General features: G+C 39.0%; 1 pseudogene; it reads right to left on the bottom strand.

Moving 5' to 3' along the window:
* Positions 1 to 2345: 2345 nt before the first annotated feature.
* Positions 2346 to 8212, bottom strand: part of LOC136379006 (eukaryotic translation initiation factor 3 subunit F pseudogene) — a 67662-nt pseudogene continuing 61795 nt past the window's right edge.

Raw genomic sequence — 8212 nt, 5'->3', positions numbered from 1 at the left:
TTTTCTCAGCCTTTTTTAGAGGAAGATGTGTTTTGGAGCATGGTATTTGCAGAATTATGTAAGTGGTACATGAGATACATAAAACAAATAGATGCAGCATAATCAAAGGTCAAAATAATCTGGAGATGTTTTCTCGGAACATATGTACCCTGATTTATCAATGTCACTGCATTAAAATTAATAAAAATAAGATTTAAAAAAAAACAAATAGAAACATTTGTGTATTGCTATACACTGAAATGCCAACGTGTGAATATACATAAATTGTCTTCGTGGTAAGAGCAATTTCTTCTAATTTGAGCTTGTGTCAAGTCTTTGCTGACTGAATTTGAACAATTAGGTCAAAAGAAAATTCTTCCAAATAGAGCTCAGCAATTCTATTGCAGACAGTGTTTTATTTACTGGAGCTGTCAGAATTTAAAAGCTGAATTTGGTAATAGTTGATGTGGCACTTTATAAATAGCACAAATCAACTGAAAAATGCATTACTCATGGTTTGTGACCAAAATGAAATTACAATGATAAACCCATCACAGAACTTACTAAGTATGGGAGAAAATGTGGCAAGGGCAAATATGAGTAACAGATTATGCAAACAGACAAAACTATGACTTTGGAAGAAGGAAACTTGACTTTATCATGAAATATTGTTAACTCTAGAGCTGTGTGAGGTTAGACATATTGAATATTTTGGACCAGTCAACATAAAATACTTGTCAAGCATGTTTACCTTTACTATTTAATTAGTTGAAATGACATACTCAGGACAGGATGATACAGTTTATTGGATATTTTTTAAATGTCCTTTTATTCTAAGATGGTTCAAAAGCATTGTTTACTTTTTAATTTAAAATATTTGTAAATGGCATTTTGCTAAAAATTGAATCCACCATTAAATCATATTGTTTAAAGGAGTTCTAAAGGCTGTAGAATGGATTTTGTAGTTAAATATTCATGACAAGTCTTTGAATAATAGGGCTATTTTGAATGATAGTACACCTATGTATTTTTCTTACTGTTCAGCTTTGCATATATATATATATATATATATATATAATGTTGGGAGGGGAAACAAAAGAAATTGAGACCCAAAGGAACATGCCAATTCATAAATTTAGAATTAGCTGATTTTATTTTTGAGCAAAGCAAATACCCTGAATGCATGCAGGTAGCCAGCAAGGAGCTACAATCTTGTAGTGGGTTTTTGGCTCTATTTATATGGAATTAAAGCTATCGCTGTAACACATCATCCTACTTTTAGTAAACAGACAGAAGATAATCAACTTGCATAAGTAGTTACACTTGAGCTTACTCTGAGGTTCTGTTCCTCATATTGTAATTCTTTATCAATCCCTCCTAAGGTTGCCCCTGACAGTGTATCTAGTACATATGATTAGTCATATCCTTCAACATTATTCAGAGAGGTTAGGTTGTTTTCTCGCAACAGACATTCCCCAATATTCCTTCTTTCTTCTTTTTAAAACAATGTTTATTTTATTTTAGAGAAAGAGGGAGGGGGAGAGAGAGAGAGAGAGAGAGAGAGAGAGAGAGAAAGGGAGAGAAGAATATTGATGTGTTCTTGCATGTGCCCTGCCTGGGGATTGAACTGGCAACCTCTGTCCTTCAGGACCAACCAAGCTATCTGGCCAAGGCGACAATCCCTAATATTTTAATTACTGGTTCAAATATCTGGATCTTGTAGATTTATTCTTGCATTCTTCCTTGGCTGGGCACATATTAGGAACTCAGTAAATACATGCTAAACCAAGAGTCTCTCACAAACAACAGGTTCAGCTGTGTAGAAGTCCCTCTCTTTCTGCTGACTATAGGCTTCTCATTTCTGTTCTTTTCTATTTAAAAGTTGTGGAACATACAACTGCCTTGATGACACACTTCACAGCTCACCCAAGATACCCATCAGGTAGCGTTCCCACATTTGCTTCAAATGGTTACTATATAAGAGACATGCCCATGCATTCAAAGGGGAAACTGTGACGGCATTTTCCAAGAGAAATGTTATTGCCTGTTATGATTAGCTTACAAAAGTACTGTAACAGGAAAGCATACTGTTAGTATGCTTTAGTAGCATTACGGAGACACTAAGTAATTGTGGTCCATCTCTAAAAGTTACCTACCATCTCGAAAATTTTTAAATCTTGTATTTTTAAAAAATATGAGAGCTTTTATTTACTTATTTATTTATTACAAAAGATAGGCTATGTTTATGTAGAGTCACAAGCAGTTGACTCACTCAGTGTGACTCAAGCCACAGGAAGCCATTCCCACTTCCCTCCATTCTGAGTCTTAGAGTGGGGCCAGGATAGAAGGGGTGCTGCTTGGGCCATTCACAGGTTTACAAGTTTCTCACTGAGGACAATTTGCAACTGTGTGAAATTGGCCAGGTAGGTCACTGTGAGAAGGGCATTGATGTTGCTGTCAAGCACAGTCTCGAAGTCATCGGGAGCTATCTTGGGTACTTGGTTAAACAGGTTCATTAAGAACCAGCTCACAGTGTTGTCAGCAGACACCTTTCCAGACAACACATCTTCTGCATTTTGCTACACTGTGCTTAGGGCATCCGGACACCAGCCAATAACCCTGCTACTTCCTTCAAATCATTTGACAACGCCATTACCCGGCTGGGGCTAAAGCAGGTCTTCATGATCAAGTCAACTCCAATGTGTTCAGTGTCATATTGTGCATATTTCAGTGTAAGAGGTGTGAACATCACTCTGAGAGTTCTCTCAGGTACACCTGTTAAAGGGCTGACATAAGCCTTGATGCTCATGCGACCATCTGGGGGGTCCTGTCTATAGTGAGGTGAATGGGGCTGGGGACTTCCAGGAATATTCATGGATCAACCCAAGTGCTCTGTGATGTCATGGCCTGTAGGTACCAGCCCAGGATGAGCTCATTTGGAAAGACTTTCTTATGCAATTCACACATGTTCTTTGTACAATAAATTCCAGGTCAACAGCTACCTCATCTTCTGACTCACTGTGCAGCACTGAAAGGCAATGGGTGACTTCCACTGAGTGCTTGTCACTGGTTCCCAGCAGAGTCCTGATAACTTCAACGCAGCACTAGTAGCTGTCCACGATGGAAGCCAAAATGACCGGGTGCACCCAGACCACATGGCTGTCGTGGGAAGGGGCCTGGTAGAGCAGGACCAGCCAGCGGCTGAGCCAGGATCTGCACTGGGCCTGGCCCGGAGCTGTGGTCACAGCTGCTGCTGCCGCGGGTCTGGGGATGAGGCTGGCGCTGAAGTTGGAGCTGGAACCAGCGCTGGGACCGGAGCCAGGGCTGCAGCTGAGTTGGGGCTGGGTCTGAGGTGGAGGCTGAGGCCCCAGCCGGGGCTGGAATGGCGGGAGAAACACGCAGGTACTGCCAGTGTGGCAGTCTTGTCTGGAGAGCAGGAGCCTGCCTGAAAGAACTTTTAAATCCCACTGATTTGACCTATAAAACTGCAAATGGATTTGTTAATAAGAGAAAGATTTTGGTGGATGCTCTGGTCTGCCACTAATCATTAATGATGCACTCATTTTCAGCTGCCTACAGTGCTGGCTGATGGCTCAGAGCTGAGCTCCTCTTTCCTGCAGAGGAAACTGCCTCACTTAACGTGATCTCAAAGGTTACACCTCCCCGGCAGGATTGGTCCTCACGGCGCCTGGTCGAGGGCTTCAAAGACCTGGCACCCCTGCTTCTCCTTCATTTGGGACAACTCCAGGGCTATCCATGCTCCAAGGCTCCCGGTGAGGCATTTGTTGCAACTGCTTCTCTGTTTAAGTCCTCCCTTTGTCCTCTCCTGCTCCCCCCACTGCCTTGTGAGTGCTGTTCCCCCAGAGATACTCCCCCCAAATTTCTTCCACACAGTTCTTTATTTCACAGGGAACCCAAGCTAAAGTAGAGAAAAAAATAAAAATTACTTATGTCAGTGTAAGACTAAACAATCTCTCTTGACTCCTGATGCTTCTCCTTCACACTTACTATAGTAGCATTTCCACAATATTAGTTATAATGTCATTCACACTTTTTATTATTTGGATATGATTTTTTTGTTGTTTTGTTTACTTTTTCCCTTACATGTTTTCTTCTAAAGATTCTTTCTTTATTTCTAGTGTTCTAAAATTTAATAATAAAGTGTCTGTTGTGGATCCGTTTCCCTTAACCTCTGAATTGGGAACTCATTGAGCTTTTCAGTCTAAACACTCACATATTCAATTCTGGAAATTTTTTCTGGTATCATTTTATTATTTCCTTTCCTCTTATTTCTTAGTCCTTTCAATCCAGAATTCCTATTAGACATCTTGTATCTTCTGAAATCATTCTCTTAAAAAGTTTTCTTCTGATATTTTTCATGTCTTTGTGACTCTCATTTGTTTTATTTTTCTTTACAGGTGAATTACTCAATTTTATCTCCAAAATTTGATAAATTCTGTGTTCATATTTTTAATTTTAAGAGCTCTTTATTGTTCTCTGAATGCTTTCCCATTTTAAGTAGCATTCTGTTCTTGTTTTATGAATGTTATATCTATTAGCTCTAGGAGGAGATGTATATAGTTTCTTAAAATTTTCTTCTGGTCCTGGCCAGATGGCTTGGTTGGTTAGACTAGAGCAGGGGTCCCCAAACTACGGCCCGCAGGCCGCATGAGGCCCCCTGAGGCCATTTATCCGGCCCCCACCGCACTTCCAGAAGGGGCACCTCTTTCATTGGTGGTCAGTGAGAGGAGCATAGTTTCCATTGAAATACTGGTCAGTTTGTTGATTTAAATTTACTTGTTCTTTATTTTAAATATTGTATTTGTTCCCGTTTTGTTTTTTTACTTTAAAATAAGATATGTGCAATGTGCACAGGGATTTGTTCATATTTTTTTTATAGTCTGGCCCTCCAACAGTCTGAGGGACAGTGAACTGGCCCCCTGTGTAAAAAGTTTGGGGACCCCTGGACTAGAGCATCATCTTGATACACAAAGGAAGTGGGTTTGGTCCCTGGTCACGGCACATACAAGACGAGATGGCTGTTTCTGTCTGTCTCTCTCTGAAATCAAACTAAATAAATAAATAACAAAAAAAAAACCCCAAAATTTTCTTCTCTTCCCTACTTGGTCTTTGTTTTCTCCAGTTTTCTTTCATTTTCTTATTTCTTTATTTTGATCTGGTCTTATAAAATACATTACTTATATGTCTCATGATCTTTGGCCTCCCATTTGTAGTTAAAAGTGAGACACTGAAGGATAATAAATTGGAATTTCTGTGTGCACTGGGGGAGTTTGCCAGCTGGTGGGACTCACCGTGAATGACTGTGCATGGCAGATCATTTTTTTGGCAACCCCAACTGTGGTTATTGATAAGGATTTTCTCATGGGCTTTTCGAAGTCTTCAGAGAGGGATCTTCCAATCTCCTGCTATGGGGCAGCGGGAGTATATGAGCTAAGCAACTAGTGTTCTGGGAGCTGAGGGAAAGGGCACTTAGGATTTAATTTACTCTGTAGAAGTTGAAGCCTCTTGGGTTCAAGATCTACAGAGTAAACCACCTGGCTGGGACAGAGACTACAATGGTCTGAATATTAATCTTTCAGACTTGTAATCAACTCAGTTGTCTTCAGCTTTGCCTTACACATCTCATGTCAGATACATCCAGTGCCTCTTCTAGTATTTTTGTGGAATTTTGTGTACTGATGAGTTTATCTCTTAGTAACCTCTTCCCACTGTCCCCAGCATTCACCTCTTCTCTCTACCCAGGAACTCAGCAGCGAGGCAAAGGTTGAAATTTAAGCCAGTTAAGAAGTATTCATTTATTTTCTATTTTTCTCAATTTTGTTGACTTTATCTATTATCCATATTCTCCTATTCTCTTTGTAATTGTGAGTTTGTGCATTTTTACTTTCATTTTTAGTGGCCTTTGAGATGCACTCTTGTGTTCAATGTCATGGCTCACTGGAATTTTATAATTATTTAATTCTGTCTTCCTTGCTCTACACCTATCTGGTTGAATATTGAATTTTTAGGAGGAGAGCAATGACTAACTCATGCAAGAGGCTCAATAAATCTTGGTTAAATAAATAAAGGGTTCAAATTTATTTTGGTGTCTGTACAGATGCAAATTAACTAAAATTTTCCTCTAATTATAAGTTATTTGGTAGTGCCAGAAAGGGAATTTTTAGGGGTTTTCCAAGGCTGTGTTATTAGAGAACAGTAGAACTCTAGGGGTGTGATGGTGTGACTAGCTAAGACTACCTCTGTGATGGTCAATGCTAAAATAAATATTGAATTTGTTTTATATCAGAGTAAAACAAACATTTTGTTTCTGTTCTTCAACTTGAATAGAGGAAAGTCACAGCTTCAAGAGAATTCATAATTCCTTGATAGATGGTTAAGTAGTTCTTTGAACTATACATGATATACATGAGAAATTCATTGATTAAAGAAAGAAAGCACTATTTTGGGGAGTTTTGTTTCCATAATGGTATTTAGTTTGATTTTATCAATTTTTGGCAGAGTATTTTCATATCATCTTCTTCTTTAGTAATTAACAATTAAAAAACTTACACAAAAAATCGGAATATGGTCTTGCATAAGAAATAAAAAATAGACCCTGGCCAGTTGGCTCAGTGGTAGAGCGTCGGCCTGGCGTGCGGAAGTCCCCGGTTTGATTCCCAGCCAGGGCACACAGGAGAAGCACCCATCTGCTTCTCCTCCCCTCCCCCTCTCCTTTCTCTCTGTCTCTCTCTTCCCCTCCCGCAGCCGAGGCTCCATTGGAGCAAAGATGGCCCGGGCGCTGGGGATGGCTCCTTGGCCTCTGCCCCAGGTGCTAGAGTGGCTCTGGTTGCAACAGAGCATCGCCCCCTGGTGGGCATGCCAGGTGGATCCCGGTCGGGCGCATGCGGGCGTCTGTCTGACTGTCTCTCCCCATTTCCAGCTTCAGAAAAATACAAAAAAAAAAAAAAAAAAAAAAAAAAATTTCCAAAGTTGTATATTGTAGTTCTTTTTTTGTAAAATAAATACAAGCTATTTTTAGGGGGATGGGTTTTAAAGTGACATATAAAGATATTCATCAGGGTAAAAATTTAGGTAGTTGATAGTTTTTGTACGTGTATATCTAAAATTTCATTGCTACAAAGTCAGCCCACCACATGCCATATTATGCTGTGCAGCATATGGCCTGGCATGCAGAAATAATCATCAAAATTTGTGTCATTGCTTTTAGAAAAGGTGAAAAATTATCCTTGTAGTGGAGTGATGTTAGTAAATAAAAACACAGTCTTAACTTTTGCTTACATTTAAGCCCATTTTTTTTTTCCTGTTAACTAACATTTATTCGGCACTTCCAAAATGTCCGGTGATAAGTACTGGTGAATCATTTCAAATTAGACATAATATCTGATCTCAGGATCTTTAGTCCTTTAGGGGACAGATGTCAATGAATTAATCACATAAAAATTATGGTAAAAAATAAAATAAGTGCTTTGACAGCAGGTTGTGAAAAGCTCACAAAGGAGCCTGACTGTGCTGAGGCTTCCTGGGGTTTCAAGGAAGAATTCCTCATCCAGTCAACCCTCACACTGAAGGGGTCAGCCTCACTGACTTGAACAGTCAAGTTTAACGTTTTCTTTTAATTTAGAAATAACAGATTCTCTTCTAGATGGCTTTGTTTGCGCAGAAAAGTAATTCATTAAGGGGTATTTGGCAGCGACACAGGCTTGGGGGAGGCTCAGCCAGAAATGAGGTCTCCGTTGCCGAGAAGCTGCTGCCACCATGTAAGCCCATTTCTTAAGGTTTAAAAAATGAGCTGAATCAGCTGTTTAGACATATAGAGATATATATAGAGATACATCTCTATATATATCTAAATCTTTAAGGATTTCCCCCACTATTCACAATTAAAATCATTAAGTGGCTTTATTTTGAAAACTGATTTTGATAAGTTAACCTTTCCTTAATAATTCTGTGCTGATTAAGTTAAACTTTTCTCTCTTTGTAACATTAGACCATTATTTTTTTCTATCACTGGACTTTGAATAAATTCTATTTATTCTTAAGAGGCACTTAATTAAAATGGTATTATTTTATTTATTTATTTTCACTCTCCTAGAAACCTTATAAGTTTTGAACATTGCAACAGAACCTGGTGCAAATGATCATATTTTACAAACTATAAGAACATTTTGGAAATCAAATAGGTTGCTGCACAAAATTAATTTTGTTATTATAT

The sequence above is a fragment of the Saccopteryx leptura genome, chromosome 7 (assembly GCF_036850995.1).
Source record: "Saccopteryx leptura isolate mSacLep1 chromosome 7, mSacLep1_pri_phased_curated, whole genome shotgun sequence".
Lineage (NCBI taxonomy): Eukaryota > Metazoa > Chordata > Mammalia > Chiroptera > Emballonuridae > Saccopteryx > Saccopteryx leptura.
Note: the sequence above shows the minus strand (reverse complement) of the source record. Positions and strands in the feature narration are given on the sequence as shown.